This window comes from Mirounga leonina, unplaced genomic scaffold, assembly GCF_011800145.1.
Source record: "Mirounga leonina isolate KUSES-001 unplaced genomic scaffold, KU_Mleo_1.0 Mir_293, whole genome shotgun sequence".
NCBI lineage: Eukaryota > Metazoa > Chordata > Mammalia > Carnivora > Phocidae > Mirounga > Mirounga leonina.
Window position 1 is genome coordinate 5,126 of NW_023270668.1, and position 14,349 is coordinate 19,474.

General features: G+C 41.3%; 1 long non-coding RNA gene across 1 annotated transcript; it reads left to right on the top strand.

The window, feature by feature from the left end:
* Positions 1 to 2,297: 2,297 nt before the first annotated feature.
* LOC118026762 lies at positions 2,298 to 7,290 on the top strand. The gene is made up of 2 exons (XR_004683678.1): positions 2,298 to 2,903; positions 4,490 to 7,290. It is a non-coding gene; the product is annotated as an uncharacterized LOC118026762 (long non-coding RNA).
* The last annotated feature ends 7,059 nt before the right edge of the window (positions 7,291 to 14,349 follow it).

A 14,349-nucleotide genomic window follows, 5' to 3' on the forward strand; every position in this document is an offset into this window, starting at 1 on the left:
TTTTTTTTTTTTTATTATCACCTCCAGTCTGGTAAAGGCCTCACACATTCATTATTTCAAGAGCAGATGTGTTGCAGGAATTTTCACAAAGCCTGCTGTCTGGTGGTTTTGTAAGGATGGTTTAGTGAGTTAAAATGGCTAAATGCTTCAGGTTATAATGATAAGTGCTTTTAAAAGAGCCTCATCAATAGACCATGTAAATAGTGAATCTGAATTGGGACTTAGTCATGATTTTGTTATGTTATGATTTTGATGCATAATTGTTGACATACAGTTTGGAGGGTCTCTTGATTCCTCAGCTACAGAGTTATAATGTCACTAAAGAAAATTTGTGAATAAAAAATTAAGTGAGCTATTGGGAAAATAATCACCAGTACTTATCTGATAGATTACAATGACAGAAAGAATAATGGCTAAAATGTACCAAGGGCTTCCTCTGCTGCAGACACTGGGCTGAGTCTCTGTTACACAATTGAATTTCATCTCCATTTTATGCTACAGGAGAAACCAGGTTTTGCTAAAAGCATCTAGGAAATTGCAGAGCTAGGATCTAGATGTCGAGCTGCCTGACTCCCAGCCCAGGTTCTGATCCATTTTCTGTAGCTTCTACACCAACACATTCTGTCCTATAAGCTAAGCCACCATACCTCGTATTTTCAACGTCTTACTAGACGCCATGACTCCATGAAGAGGGGAAACCTGCATTAGGTCCATTTTATAGGCAAAGAAACTGATGCTTAGGTGATCAGTAACTATTCCAAGCCTATACACTTAGCACACGAGAGACTTGTCCTTGTCCTTCTGGAGACCTTATGTATGTCATAAATGAAGGATTTTTTTTTTTTTTTTTTTTTTTTTACTGTGCTCTTTTCATGCTCTTTTGGGACTGTGTGAAACACCTTGAAATTTTATTTTTTTATTTTTTTATTTTTTTTTAAAGATTTTATTTATTTATTTGAGAGAGAGAGAATGAGAGACAGAGAGCACGAGAGGGAAGAGGGCAGAGGGGGAAGCAGACCCCCCGCTGAGCAGGGAGCCCGATGTGGGACTCGATCCAGGGACTCCAGGATCATGACCTGAGCCGAAGGCAGATGCTTCACCGACTGAGCCACCCAGGCGCCCCACCTTGAAATTTTATTAGAAAACATTGTCATATGATTTAAACTTGCTATGTTTATCATGTTGGTCCTGTGATGACTCAGAATTCCTTAAATGACTTTTTCCTCTCCCTTCAAACAAAATCTTAGCAGTACCACTGCAGAATACCAGTGTGAAATATCATAAAGCAGGTTATTCCAGCCAAGAATCCGAGGTGAGGCCAGCTTTAAATTGTTGAGGCACATTAAAGTCAAATCAGTGGTGAGAATGCTGACAGCTCCTCCTCAGAAACGATGTCTCTGTGGCACATTTAAAAATCATATCCCCCAGTGAAGATGATTAAGAACTTGGACATATTCGTATCTGTGGCCACAGAGGAGAAAAAGGGATCATTTTCATCACAGGTCAGTGCTGAGCACACTGAACTCCTTTGAATAGCTGTCCCTTTCTTAATTCGTCCAAGGATTCTTAATTTATTTTGCTTATTATCAGAAGCGTCTCCCCCCTTGAGGAAACATAAAATTTATTAAGAGAATTGTAACTTAAAATATTCAGAGCACTCCTGGCATCTTTACTTAAATGGATGCAAGAAATTTTACTGCAAGAAAGTATATATTGATCCCTGTAGCTGACTTGTCATGTTTAGTATTTTTCTCTTTGCACAAGAAGAATAGCTTCTGTAATGTGAATTTAAATGATACATCAAGCTAATAAATGTGGTTGGCCTAGCAAGTGATAAGCATAACTAACTCAATTTAAATGTCTTTTATATAAAAATAATGAACCAGTGCATTAAAGATTAAAAATGTTAATGCAATTAGCAAAAATTAGCATTCAATAAAGAAGTGTGTTTCAGTTTTGAGATGGATGATACATCATTCAATGACCAGATAAGGACTAAATTCAGGTACACTTTATTCAGCTGGCGTGTATGTTAAAAACCAAATAAATAAAAATTAAATGCTTTATTTGCCCCTTTGCAACGACGTGGGTGGAACTAGAGGGTATTATGCTAAGCGAAATAAGTCAGTCAGAGAAAGACAATTATCATATATAATCTCACTCGTATGTGGAATTTAAGAAACAAAACAGGATCATAGGGGAAGGGAGGAAAAAGTAAAACAAGACAAAACCAGAGAGGGAGACAAACCATAAGAGACTCTTAATCATAGGGAACAAACTGAGGGTTGCTGGAGGGGAGGGGTTACAGGAATGGGGTAACTGGGTGATAGACATTTAGGAGGGCACGTGATGTAATGAGCACTGGGTATTATATAAGACTGATGAATCACTGACCTCTACCTAGACATGAAACCAGTAATACATTATATGTTAAGTAATTGAATTTAAATTAAAAAAAAGTAAATGCTTTATTTGAAGAAACTTTGATAAAACAGTATGTGGCATGTAGACAAAAGGACACGCAGGTCCTTGGGGACTGTGCCAGAAACCAGGGCATGAGGTGACTTAAAACATATTGTCACCTGCCTCCTTGTGGGGGAGGTAGAGGGGATGTAGCAGGTGTGACAGTGAACGTGGGACTGGAGGGGAAATGAATTTTCCTGGCTTCACTGCTAAATAAAGTGAGCATTTTTGGTTTGGGGACGCTGACTTTAAAACAGTGGAGTATACAGTGGTGTCGCTATTTGCCTTAATGTCGCTGTGGCGTCTTGTCACTCTATGCTCATCTGCAGGTGGATGGCAAGCATTCCGATGAGGCAGCCTTGATCCTCCACAGGAAGGGGTTTGACTGCCGCTTCTCGAGCAGAGACACGGGGCTGCTTTGTTCCACAACCCAGGGAAAGGTGAGCTGAAAAGTGGTTTTTGCTTGTTGATTTCATGTGCTTTGAAATCCTTGCTTTCTGCTAATCATTCTGACAATAAGATAACGTTTCATTGCCTCTTCGTGGACTCATTCCCCTCAGCTGCTGTAATTTAGCTCAAGTCTCTCCATCTTAAGAAAGCACTTTCTCAACCTTCGATCTCTTCTCCTTGTCAGCATCAAAATGCACGTCTGGAACATGGGCACGTGTAGGGGCAACATTCTCCTCCATTCCTAGGCCTTCCGTTGCCAGCCGACAAAACATCCTCTCCCCACCCCCCATCCCCCAATATTCCCTCCTCTCTCACACATGCTCATGTAGGATCTAGGTCCATGAAGTCTCAGAGGGGCAAAAGCAGGTTTTATAATAACTAAAGGTGGGGTGGGGTGGGGTAGGGAAGTGGTGACACTGGCCAGTCGGGGAGTTTCACCACGGCCCCGAAGCAACCTTACTTAGCTCCAGTCAGTTGTTGTCCCAGGGGAAATGAGGGTCTAGATCTCCTGATCAAGACAGATTTGCATAGGAGTCCTCACTGTGCCAGCCAAACAGGTCTTCAGGCTGACCTGCCGGCTGCCCAGTTTTTCTGTCTCCTTTGAGCTGGTCTTTCTGATAGTTCCCTCAGGCTCTCCTTGGAAGGAAATGAACCTCCAGCCTTCTGCCTCTGGCTCTGAGCAGGTTGTGCTCAGAGAAGACAGCTGGATGGCACACAGGCAGGTCTGCCCCACGGGGCAGCTCAGCTGACCCAGCTCTTCTCCAAAACCTCACAGATAACCTGTAGATCAGACTTAAGAGATTCATTTCCAACCCTACCAACTAGAATGTGCATAGGGTCTGAAAAGGAGAGAAAAGACAATATGGTAGGGGGTCAAAATCCACTTAGGCAGATAAGCTTCTTCATTTCTCGTATCATGCCCTCCGTGGAATCGGTGCGAAGAAAGCACTGATGGTTTGGGGTTTGTTTTTCATGATATTTACGCTTTACCTTATTACTGATGATGTGAGTGTACTTGGTTGTAAGCATTTGTATATAGACATTAAGGCGTCAAGTTTTAAGGGGATTATATGGTCCAGAGAGACATGGGATGAGGGTAGTACTTTCTCAGCAACCCCCCAACCCTGAAAATGGGACTCACTGACATGAGGAGCCTGTGTCCTTTCTCTCAGCTCTTTGGGAACAAGAAGAACGACAACTGTTAGGTGTAAATGTTGGGTGTAAGAGGATACGGATGTTTTTAAAGCTTGCTGGCTCATAGATGTGTTTTCTTTTATTGAAAAAGTGGCCCCTGCACGTGATAAGTTCTCAAGAAATTCAGAAGAAGAATGTAGAGTGAGCTGTCCTCTCCTGGTTACACTTCTCCTAGGTGTCCCTCCCAGGGTGGTCTGTGTGTCCAGGCACACATAGCTGTATCTAATCTCCTTCCTCTTCCTCGTTTTATCATTAAAAGGAAACTTCAAATACACTGTTTTACTCTCCTACTATTTTCCACTGAATAAATATATAGATGTGCTACTAATCTTTCTTCAAAGTTGACCTAACTGTGCAATTTTTTTTATCATTTATTTTCTAGATTTTGGTACAGAAGCTTTTTAGCATGTTTACTGTCGCAAGTCTCATACCTTCATCATTATCCTTGATGCATTCACCTCCAGACGCCCGAAATATAAGTGAGATCAACTTGAGTCCCATGGAAATCAGCACATTCCGAATCCAGTTGAGATGAACCTGGCTTTCAAATTTGGATTGGGAAGCATTGTCTTTTATACACTTCTTGGTTTGACGTGCAATAAGGAAGCACATTATTTTAGCTTCTGGCTACTGTGAGGACATGAATTCTGTGATTGTTATTATAATTATTATTATTATTATTTTTTTTACTAGTACAGAAAGAAAAAAAAAAGCCATGCTATAGCCAGTTTTTCTTTAAGTTCCATCCATGAATCACCACCATCTGTATGAATCGATGCAACAATGAAGGAAGAAATGTCTAAAACAACCTCTCCACAGATTGTATCTCAGGTTAAATGCTAACTAACTATATCTGTGTCGGGAGTTGTGAAGAGATTGTTATAAGTATTCATGTTGCTGATCCTTCATTAGTTTTACAAAAATACCCATTTTTACCAAAATGGAATAAAAAGCTGAAGGGTAATAGCTAATGGCCAAAATGGTTGCAATCGTTCATACGCATTCGAAAAATTTTGTGTATTGAAATATGTGGAAAAGTGCAATCCATCAACCCTTATGATATCTGTACATCATTGATCTTCACACCTTTTTCTAATGTACCACTTGACCCCTCCCTTCTCACTCTTTGTATTTCCAGAAATAGCAGATTTTGAATCATTCAATAGTAGAAAAAGAGGCATATTTTCATTACTTGACAATGTGGGATAGGTGCAATTTATTCCATTGTCACTAAGATAGAAAAAGCAATCCCATAGGTACCATAACCTCTTTTAGGTACCACAAGGTGTCTTTTTACACAGCTCATTTGAATACAGATGTTCGGAGAGGGGTTTTCTATTTTAAAAATAACCATATCAAAATAAATGTGCCTTATTTTTTTATAAGTCTTGTTAAATCTTTTGGTGTCCATATGACTGAGGAAGGGGGAGAGGGCGGGGGTGGGGAGGAGGTGGGTACTTTCTATGACACGTAAAGTGTTATCGGTTTTGCCTGACAATGCTGGCCACATTCTGATCTGTTTCATTAAATTTGTGGTGATGTTATTCTAAACATTTTGACTATTTGAATGTACTGAGATGTCAGAAAACAAAACAAGGAAGAAAAAGTACTGTTCATTAAAATCCGCTGCTGCCAAGAAGATGGCAGCTTGAAGCAAGGATTTTGTGACATGCAAAATCCATACACTGTTTCCATTTCACAGGAGGTAACTCTATGAAAGAATGCTTTAAAAGGGACCCTGTTTTGAAATCCACTTATAGGTAGCTCATCCTGATTTCTTTTATTAAAGAACATGTGTGTTGAGTGAATTCCAAACTTTTGTACGTGCTAACCTCAAAGTGAAGTTCCAAGCCTATGTGCCATTACAGTACTTTTGATAAAATTTATTTGGGATCATGATTAACATGACATTAACACTGAAGCAACATTAGAAACATTTAGAATATTCAGTTTTAGGATAGAAAGGATTCACTGAGTATGTACACTTTTGAAAATTCTCTTTGTGTTACCTAATAAATTTAGTATTCTCTGACTTTAAACTTCCTTTTACCTCCTGCCATTCCAGCATCTTTATAGAGAAGTTGAAACCTAATTTCTGTTTCACCAGGTAGTCTGATGATCATCCTTTTTTTTTTTTTTTTTTTTTTTACCAAGATGCAGCTCCTACAATTATTGCTAAGTTATGTTAAGTTCATAAATTTTTTTCGCCTTTAATAATTAAGGAAACAATACTGGTGTTGATGAAGATATTATAAGGGAGTAATTTCATGCAATAAACATGTACTGTAAGTTTCCTTCCTCATTTTGGGGGATAAACAACTAAAAGAAAAAAAAAAAAAAAAACACTTCCTTTTTGTGGACATCTATAGATGTTAAGATTGCCAGAAGCAAATCCCAGGAATAAGATCAGTATTTTCATTGCATCTTAAATGTAAAACCTTCCTTTGGGAGTTCACTGTGTTCTGTGGTTAAGTGGGTGTGCTTAATCATTGTGGAAATTCTGATCAGTTGAAATAAAAAATCTTGATGCAATAACAGTGGTTTTGCCACTTCTGGTTGTTTGAGATGGATCTGTCCCATGTCAGTCGGGGTCTTAGTGTGTGTTGCCACCGTTCACAGGTAAAGCAGAAATTCTCTTTAAACCAGCAAATTTCTGCTTTTTATTTTTAGAATAAATCATCAGGGAAATGAGGAGAGGATGCTTTTGCTTTGGGTTGTGGTCACGAACTGATTAATTTAGTGTCTCTGGCACACCTAAAAACCATACATTTCAGTTGTGATCTCGGTGGCATATTTGTTTGCTTGGGTTTTATTACATTTGTTACCGCAGATGTTCAGTTGAGCGAGTAGGTCATTCCTGTGATTTTTTTTTTTTTTTTTTTTTTGGTAATTTGAGCTTTTACCTGCAGTGTTTGAGAACTCGGCATTCTTGTTTTCTTCAAATACTGATTAAAATAAAATGCTATAAAATGTGTTGTGAAACATTTTAATTACCTTCCCATGTCTTTGTTGTACTTGTGTCGAAATGTTTTCACATTCCTTTGGAAGAAAATATTTGCTTTCATTTTGATTATGTTGCTTATCTTGGAATCAAATAGGTTTTGATATTTTTCTCTTGGAAGGTTTTATATCTTTTTGGGAATATGTAATATAAGATCTCTAATAAAAGATAAATCTTACCATGTACGTAGTCCTCCAGAGTGCTGCTTAAGTCTTATTTTGTAAACAACAAGAATTAGTACATTTTGAGGGGTAGGGTGGAAGAGTGAGGGTCTGTTCTTCGTTCCTTCAAGAATGAATCAGTCCACCTTCTGCCCAGTGCTAGTTGGGAAATACAGTTTTAGAGAGCAAGTGGCAGGCGGGGGTGGTGATGAGTTCGTCTGGGTTTGTGGCCACCTTTGAGTTTGGGGTGTGGGAACCTTCCGGACAGTGTGGTACCTGTGGGGCCTTGTGAGCCAATTGGAGGAGCAGGGTCTGGTCAGATTCCGTATATTACAGGACAGTAGTGAGAGGAAGACGACACAGGAAGCCAAGAAGTTTCCCGTGAGCTGATCAGGAGGGCGAGCGGGATCTGGAGGCACCCCGCCGGCCCCACCCAGCGCCCAGGGCGGTGGCTTTCAGAGACGTCCTTCAAAGGCGGGAGGTGGGGCGGCTGAAGGACAAATACGCCGCAGGATCCTGTGGGTTAGCCGCGCAAGTGAGAACGTGCTAACTAGGGAGTTTGGGTGGGGGGGACAGTACACCAGTCCAGCACAGCCAGAGGGCCCTGTTGCTGAGACCTTACCTGGAGATAGTACATATTACAAATTGACTAGCCTCTGTACTAAGTCACCCAGGTTCGCAGGAGTCGTGCGAGCAGATACCTACCTACAAGTTTTGATAGTCAAATTATTTTGACATGTTGACTGGAGACACCCTGGCCAGAAATCTTCCACGGCCCTTCCTTCCACAGAGGAGAAACCCTGAGAGAGCGCCTTCAATTATTCAGCCAATGTCCTGGCACTGACTTCACTGGCTTCCTCTGGCTCATATGCTAATGACCGTGGTGAGGGCAGTGTTCTTAAAAGATGCATTTGATTTGAACAGAGACAATACCTGTGTTCCTTGGAAAAGACAGAATAAGGAAAGATGGTAACAGGAGGCGTAGAGAACTAGAAATCGTTTCCTCTGCCTGGAGCAGCGCCACCCAGTAAAACTTTCTTTAATAAGGGCAAGTTCGTTATCCATGGGCTGTCCCAGAGAGCAGCCACTAGCCACCTGTGGCTTTGAGCATTTGAGGTGTAGTAGTGCAACTAAGGAACTGAATGTCTTATTTTAGCTTAATTAAACTTAGCAACATGTAGCCACTGTTTCAGTACCGGTCTGTACATGGTATGCACAGGACAGTAGTAGGAAATACAACCAAATATGTAAGTTAAGGTCACTTGTACTAGAATCCTGCTACTGAGTGTGGTTCTCAGACCAGAAGCTGTGACATCACCTGGAAACTGGTTAGACAAGCAGAATCCCAGGCCCCACCTCAGACCTCCCGAGTCACAATCTGCACTTTACAAAGATCCCTAGAGGATTCACATGCACACTAAAGCACTGGCCTAGAACATTCCCAGGGAGTAATTTCTCTCTGCTCTTACCGAACTTTTCCAAGTAGCTCTTGACTGTAACTCCTATACCTCACAGTCTCTAGGAAGCATCCCGTAATACCTGTCTACTTGTCCCACTGCCACCCAATTCCAAGTCACCTTCGTGCACCTGGGACTCTGCCTTACAAAAGAGTTGTAAGAGGGCTCCTGCCCCTTATGTCTCTTTTTTTTCACACAGAAGCCAGAAAATAAAAGAAAGTAAAATTTGAAAAATATCTTCCCTCTTGAAAACTGTGTGTTTCCCGTTACACCTGGAATAACATACAACCTTTCACCATGGCCAGAAGCCGTGCCTGGCTTGGTCCGTGTCCTTCTCCTTCATCTCAACTCTGAGAAGGGGGTGAGGGTGTTTAAGAAATCCTTTCCCGACCCAAATCAGCTTTATCTCCCACCACGCCCCCTTCTGACTGTTGTCTAGGATCCTTATGGGTCTCTAACATGCCAAGATTGTCCCTCTTGGGGGCTTTGTACTTGTTCCTTCTGCTTCAAACTTGCTCTCAAATCCTCCCCTGGCAGGCACCTTATTATTCTGGTTTAATTCAAGCATCATCTTCTCAAGAATCTTCCTTGACCAGCCAATTTAAACCAGTCCCACCTCCACTCCCTCACTGAGTATTTTTATTACACTGCTTCCTTTCTGCTTAAACAGAGTCAAATTTGAAATGATGTAGTTTGCCTTCCCCACCAGAATATAAGCTCTCCTGAAGGCAAGAACCCCAGCATTTATTCAGCATTGCATCCTCACACTTGGAACAGCAGGCGTTCGGAAGATATTTGTTCAATAAATGAATGAAAATATGTGTACCACCAGTAAATGTTGTGAAACAAGAATTATAATTTTCAGAATTACAATTTTTCCAAATCCCTTACATCTTAATCTGCTCATGTTATTTTCCTGCTCAAAAGCCTTCAGGAAGTTCCCATTACCAGAAATTAAAGTATAGAGGTTTCAAACTGCATTCCTAATCTCCCTGAAGTATGTGACCTCCTTATGGAAGATACTGTCGTTGCTTAATGACCAGTCATTGCCCCTCTGCCTTCCATGCTAATAAACCCTGATTTTATTCATAATCAGATACCCAGGAGCTTCAGGATGTGAACTGTTCTTGATCTAAATTAGTCATGAGAATTTTCTTCTCCAGGCTGGATGATGAATTTAGGAATTGGCATGTGACACAATTTTGGCCAATGGGAAGTCAGTTGGGGACTCCTGGGGGAGGCCTCCTTCCTCTTCAGAAGGAGGGAGCATCTTACCCTCAGAGCGCAATGTTTAAAGGTAGTATTGGTGTAAGTGTTGATGCTTGGGCTGCTGCAGCCACTTTTGCAACCTTGCAGTGGCAAGCCTGAGGACAAAAGTCAACTAGACGACCAAGTCAAAAATGAGTAGAGCCTGGGTCCCTGATGATATTGAGCAGCTGAATGAACCAACTCCAACCTTCTCGTTATGTGAAATAATGCCACCTTGCTAAATGTTTAAGCCATTTGAGCTTAGTGTTTTGTTAGAAAGAGCTAAAAACACTTAAACTGGTGGTTCTCACCACTGCCCCAGTGCTGTGCTTTCTCCGTTAGGTACTTTCCTGGACGGGGGCGTGTGTACTTGCACAACTAAGACTCGGTCGTAGTAGGTTCCTCAGAACACATCCTCTTACGTTGTCCCTGCTGCTCCCACCACCTTGCATATTTTGCTCAATATGTTTAATAAAATTGTGTTTAATTAATTATATCGTGAAGGAATTTTTTTCAAATGTAAGGAAGAAGAAGGTTTTTAAAAAATGATAAGTGAGTTAAGGATGTGTGTACTAGCAACTTGCCCAAAGATTGCAAAGTTCCTTTGGCACAGAGTCAGATTCACTTCAAGTGTGGGATTGGGGCTGGCTCCTGTGTACCGAGATGAACCTTCCAAATGTCAAACAAAATCTGGAAGGCAGAGGAGAAAAGGACCAAGGGGTTGGGGTGGGAACAACGAGTCAATGGGACTAGCTCCTTTGAAGTACGCCAGCTAATGCTTTAAATATTTTAATATTTTTTCCCAATACATGTCTATCATTGAAAGATTATAAGTGAATTTCTGAATCTCCAAACAGGCAAAGGAGGGAAATTGGAAGAGTGCTGTTTAAAAGGGCATATTTTAAGGGCTTTGGATGGAGCCTAGTGTTCTTGGCTCCCATGCTCCATATAGCTTCCCAATTTTTTTATTCACAAGCTTAGCCTTGGGGCTCATTTTCTGATCCCAAATCTGAGTAGCGTTGCTACCAAGCAAGATGTGTCTCTAGGGTCTGGATGTATAAAACTCTTCACTAAACCAAAGGTAGCCTTCGTTGGTTGGCTTTCAAAGCATGATCTGAAGTTTCAGCAAGGTCTTTGTTTTGGTCCAAAACTCCCCTCTGGAGCAAAAGATCAGAGCACTTGCTTTTCTTGAGACAGATTTCCTTGCCACACGCAGGACTGAAATCATTCTGGGCTGCCTGTATGGAAGTGAGTTTTCAAGGAAAACAATTTGACTCATTCATTTGTCTTCCTAAATGGATTTTTTAAGTGCAGTTAATAAGATTACTTTGAAGTTAAAATCTATTTTCTTAGGTAAAAACTACAAATTAATCCCATTTAATTTATGGGGCTCCCCTTAATAGAGCCTGAAGGTAATCTGTTTTAGATTTTGCACTGAGCTTTCAATAAACATTAACTGAAGTTGTCATTTGGGCAGGGTACCTGTGCTAGGCTCCGAGGGAAAAGGATTTTAATAATCTTACCCTGTGGTCTAGTAAAGGAGAGAAGAAGTCCTGTATGGAGTCAAGAAGCCATACAATCAGAGAGCAAGGGAGTCACCTCAGCGCTGACTGCACGGGTGATGGATATTTGGATACAGGGGAAGGAGAGTTGGCTTCTGCCCCGAGTGATGCAGAGGGACAGCAGGGAGGTGGGAGGCTCTGAGCTGAGCCCGGAAGGATGGACGCATATCACCTACCAGGTGTGGGAGAGGAGGTGGCAAGGCACGAACGGCACCAAAAGTAGTTATCTCAAATCTGGCGGAAGTTTCATGAAGGGAAATCACTGGAAGTTAGACTGGAAGTGTCTTTGCTGAATTTAAAGACCCTCTGTAATGTGTATCTAAGCTTTGGACCCCACCGAAGAGGACGGATATGTGGTAGTGTGCCCATGAAGGTTGATCTGTTGGCACATTGAAGAAAGTGAAAGGAAAGAAACACGTGTGTCATTTTCAGGAAACTTTAATGCAATGTCACATAGTTGCCAAAATTGTGAAGAAAAGGACACCTGTATCTCTGATTTTGTGATACTTTTTTTTTTAAGATTTTATTTATTTATTTGACAGAGAGAGACAGAGCAAGAGAGGGAACACAAGCAGGGGGAGTGGGAGAGGGAGAAGCAGGCTCCCCGCAGAGCAGGGAGCCCAATGCGGGACTCGATCCCAGGACCCTGGGATCATGACCTGAGTTGAAGGCAGTCGCTTAACCAACTGAGCCACCCAGGCGCCCTGATTTTGTGATACTTTTATTGGAGCCATGCGCTGGTGCATTAAGGCAATTATGAAATGGATATTTCTTATATATGAACGTGTTGACTTCAGAGCTCCATGGCAATGATACGGTGAAGACTGCCAGTGTCGAATCCAAGCTTGGACAGAACAATTTTACAGGGTATTTCATTAGTTTACAGTCAATCTACTTCAGGACTGTCTCTAGGGTTTAATTTGTCAACCATAAATTCAGGAATATTTGTCACCTAGATAAGAGGTTAAAGAATTAATGAGACACATTATTAAATACTTTCAGCTTTAAAAGGGTTTAGTATTTTAAAGTTTAGTAGAACCTTGTCATAATGCAATCTCTGGGGCCTGTGTCATTGAAATGTAATAATGATGAAGTTTTATAATTCAGTAAAAACTACAGCAGGTGAAAGATAGCCCACCTTATCCTGAATCCCATCCTATTTGCATGAGGAGAGATGAGTAAGGTTTCAACAAAGCTGAAGCCCCAGTTCCTGTAGCTTTCACAAGCACTGGAAAGATGGAGCTCTGTGAAGTACAAAATCTCGAATGAGAAGGGAACAGAAGGGGCAGGATGGCACCAGCAAAAACGACTGGTCTTTGAAACTATGCACCTGGCTTCATTAAAATCTCTAGAAATAAACAGTGAAAGTGAAAGCTGTTCAATATTTTAAAAGAAACTACCTATTTGAGCACCTGGTGTCAGGGAGCCAGGAGGCTGTTGGAGCTCAGAACTTACCAGGGTTCCAAATAGAAGACACACTGTCTATCTGAGGCATACGGAGCCCTGGGAGCTCAGAGTGTGATGTTACCATCTGTGTGATTGTGATGATCAGCTACCCGATAATGTCCGTGAAGCAGTGGGGGGCTCATGGCAGTGGGCACATTTTGGTTTGTCTGGGGCAAGGGAAAAAGAAAGATCACTAAATGTTGATTCCTTTGTTTCTCTTCCTTTTTTTGGAAGGTATGGTAAAAAGTAAACTAGTGGTAAAATAATAATAAAAAATAATAATAGGGGTGAATGGGTGAAATAGGTGAAAGACATTGAGTATACTTATCATGATGAGCACTGAGTAATGTATACAATTGTTGAGTTACTATACTGTATACCTGAAATTAATATAACAGTATGTTAACTGTAGTGAAATTAAAAAAAAATAAAAGGGGCACCTGGGTGGCTCAGTTGGCTAAGTGTCTTCATCTCAGGTCATGATCTTGGGGTTCTGGGATTGAGCCCCATGTTGGACTCCCTACTCAGCAGGGAGTCTGCTTCTCCCTCTCCCTCTGCCCCCCAATCCCCCCACTCAAGCTCTCTCTCTCTCTCTCAAATAGATAAATAAAATCTTTAAATAATAATAATAATAATAATAATTGCCAACATTCATTGAGTGTTATGTGCCAGGTGCTATAAACAGATGACCTACTCACATCATTGAAGCCTTACAACCAACCTATACAGCTATACTGATTATTATACCCTTTTTACAGAACAGGAAAGTGAGGGTTAATGAAACTGGACTCCAACCTTAGTCTATATAGGGGCCTGAGAACTACAGTCCACAGGCCAAAGCTAGCCCACTGCCTGTTTTTGTAATTAAAGTATTATTGGAACATAGTGATGCCGTTTGTTTACATATTTTCCATGGCTGCTGTACGGCTACACAGACAGAGTTGAACAGTTGTAACAGAGACCATATGGCCCCCAAAGCTGAAAATATTTACTAATGGTCCTTTAGAGAAAGCATAGAGTCCACTTGGTGTAGAATCCCTAGAGCTGTCACTCCAAGGAGTATTTTAGTTACAAGAGAATGGATGGGGTGCCTGGGTGGCTCAGTCGGTTGAGTGAGAGACTCTTGGTTTTGACTCAGGTCATGATCTCAGGGTCGTGGGATCAAGCCCCACGTTGGGCTCCGCAATCAGTGTGGAGTCTGCTCAAGATTCTCTCGCCTTCTCCCTCGCCCCACTTGTGTGCATGCTCTCTCTCTCTCTCAAATAAATAAATAAGTAAAATATTTTTTTTTAAAAAGAGGGAGAATGGAAAATGTATCAGTAGTGGAAAGAGCACTAGACTGGGAGCCTGTAAAAAGTGGCCATGGG